This window comes from Micromesistius poutassou (genome assembly GCF_964030765.1).
Source record: "Micromesistius poutassou genome assembly, contig: SCAFFOLD_4599, whole genome shotgun sequence".
Classification (NCBI taxonomy): Eukaryota; Metazoa; Chordata; class Actinopteri; order Gadiformes; family Gadidae; genus Micromesistius; species Micromesistius poutassou.
In genome coordinates, this window is record NW_028180406.1 from 7,739 (window position 1) to 10,442 (window position 2,704).

General features: G+C 44.8%; 1 pseudogene across 1 annotated transcript; it reads left to right on the forward strand.

Moving 5' to 3' along the window:
* The first annotated feature begins 407 nt into the window (after nt 1-407).
* LOC311370835 (aerolysin-like protein pseudogene) lies at nt 408-2,025 on the forward strand (annotated as a pseudogene). The gene is made up of 3 exons: nt 408-436; nt 509-1,001; nt 1,576-2,025. The product of its transcript is annotated as an aerolysin-like protein pseudogene (transcript).
* Nucleotides 2,026-2,704: the final 679 nt, after the last annotated feature.

Genomic DNA, 2,704 nt, shown 5'->3' on the forward strand with positions numbered 1-2,704 from the left:
GGTAGGCCTACTTTTCTTTTTTGGCGTGATATTTGTTGTGAGAGCGTGAGATATTTAATGTGAAGATAATGAAACCATTTATTTTATGGGACTATGCACTATAAATGTATTTAAACATACTTATAGAAAAATCTGCCAAGTCCATTTCACTAGATGGAATTTCATTTGACATATTACACATATCAACGTGTTTTCTATATTGTTTGTTGTTGGTTGCGGTCCAGAGGATTGTTGACGGGGGGGGGGGGGGGGTTGGGTGCGGTCGGCCAGGATTGTTGACGGGGGGGGGTGGGGTTTGGTTGTGGTCGGGCAGGATTGTTGACGGGGGAGTGGGGGGGGGGGGGGGGGGGCGGCTGCCTATTTAACAAAGTCAGGAAGCTGATAAGTTAGTTACATTCATATTGGTCTTTAAGAAGGTTGTCTCAGCTGGCTGTAGGTGAGTCTTGAACCTAAGAACTCTAGTGTTTAGCATTGCAATAGATTGTATTGATGAACATTTCTGTTGCAGGTTATTAAACATGGCGACTTCACTGCATCTCATCGGTGGAGACGGAGGCAGTTCATTTGAGTTCACTGGCCGTGACAATGGTGCCACCCTCAAGAAGATTGGAGTGGCAGTGGGCGGCTGGCAGATCAAAGCTGTGCGGGCAGAACTGACCGACGGGCGTGTGGAGACCTTTGGACAGGCACACACTTTCAGTGAGTTTACCTTCCAACTTGGCGAGCGCATCACCAAGCTGTCCCTGTGGGGGAATGGTGCCGGGACACGTCTGGGTGGCATCAGGTTCTGGACGAGTTCTGGACGCGAGTTCTTCGAGTACATGAATAGCTGGGGGCTGAAGACCGAGTACTCCATCGATGTGGGGTCTGGAGTCTGCCTGGGGTTGCAGGGGAGTGCTGGCGGAGACGTCGACTGTATGGGATTCCTCTTCATCAGTGCCATCAAGTCGTCTGTGCTATCCGACGTGACCTTTCGCAGCCTGGCCATGTACAAACCCCAGGTGAGTGCTGCTAAGTGTGGAAGACCTGAGTCAGAATATGGTAGGATAAGTGGGCCAACACATTTCACTTAACTTCACTTTCACTTAAGTGTTTCTTTATTAACTCTGAAAAGCCTATCACTACAAAAGCATGTTTAATACCTATATTTCATAGGGCAGATTACTCCTCAGATTACAGATTAGAGGTGGACTAGTAACTGTAGGCAGTTGACTGGGTGGGAGCTGAGAGGAGGGGTTGGTGCTGATCTACATTTTGAGTGTCATCATCAGCATAGCAATTGCTCGTTGGCCCACTTTGCGTTCCATAAAGGACTACTTCCTGTCCACCGTATAAACATTATAATTTGATTTGTGGTTGACAGTAATGTCTTGTTTAATTACATTAGTTCAATAAAATAGTGTCAGCACTTAAATCTTTAGAATTTCTCCCCCTGGGGATTATGAAGTGTAAATGTATTTATGAAGTATAAATGTTAGACTAAATAAGTTTATATTTTCTGTACAGGTTATTAAGTATTATTTTGTATGTTGCCTGAACAATATGCATCTTTGTGTTTTTCTGTGTTTAATGTAGGTAAACAAAGAATATCTAAAATCTGTGTCTTATCGAAACGACACTCCTGTGGCTCAAGTGCAGAAATGTACGTACAGCAGATCTGTGACCAAGTCTTCCACCTGGAGCACCACCAATAAGATTGAGTCCACCGTCAGCATGTCTGTTAAAGCAGGGATCCCGAGTCTGGTGGAGGTGTCTGGTGGGTTTAGCGTGACCGCGGGAACGCAGCAGTCCTCCTCAATGACCTCCTCTGAGACCATAACCGAATCAGATGAGATCAATATGACGGTCCCGGCAGGAAAGACCTTGCGCGGTGAGGTGTCAGTGGGACGAGCAGTCATCAACCTGGCCTACTCGGCCACAGTGAAAATCACATGCATGAATGGCAGCATGCTGGTCTTCCCATCCACCGGCAACTACAATGGTGTGGCTTACACTGGAGTGGATATAAAAACCACATATTCTTGATAAATGAATGTCGACACAATATGCATCATTATCTTACTGTGCAGTTTTAATATTGATTGCATAACAGTGGTTTGATTGCTAATGCAGAGTCATGTGAATTGTTCAATAAATAAATCATCATGAACCTGCTTGTGTTTCAATGTCCGAATCAGCTGACCACAACGTCCGTTACTGTGAGACTATGGAAGAAAATTTACCTTACATTATTATGCTAACATATACTTTTCATCTGGCCTATATGCTATATAAATATAATAATGGTGAAGAAAAGCTTAAGAAGACAAGTCACCACTCCTCTCTAACTGTGGCCTGTAGGGTGCCATAAGGTCTGTTGATTAACTTATCTGTGTTTACCCACTAACATAGAGGTCAAGGATCAGGGTGACCTGAGGCTAGTCTAGGGGCAAGGACAAGCCGGACACCCCATTCTAGTGTCGTACCTGTAAACATGGTGTGTGCATGAGATATCGTAAATAACAACATCCTCGATGGACAGAAAGGGAGATATAAGGAGGGGCCCGTGACTAGCTCTCCAGTTCTTTGTCAAACCAACTCGGCTTTGCTCTTACTTGTTCGCGAGAAAAAAAATAGCGTTTACTTAGCTTACTATAAAGGATGAAACGGAGCTTCGCATTATGTTGTTTTATTGCTGGAGAACTAAACAGAACTCGCGCCCGGG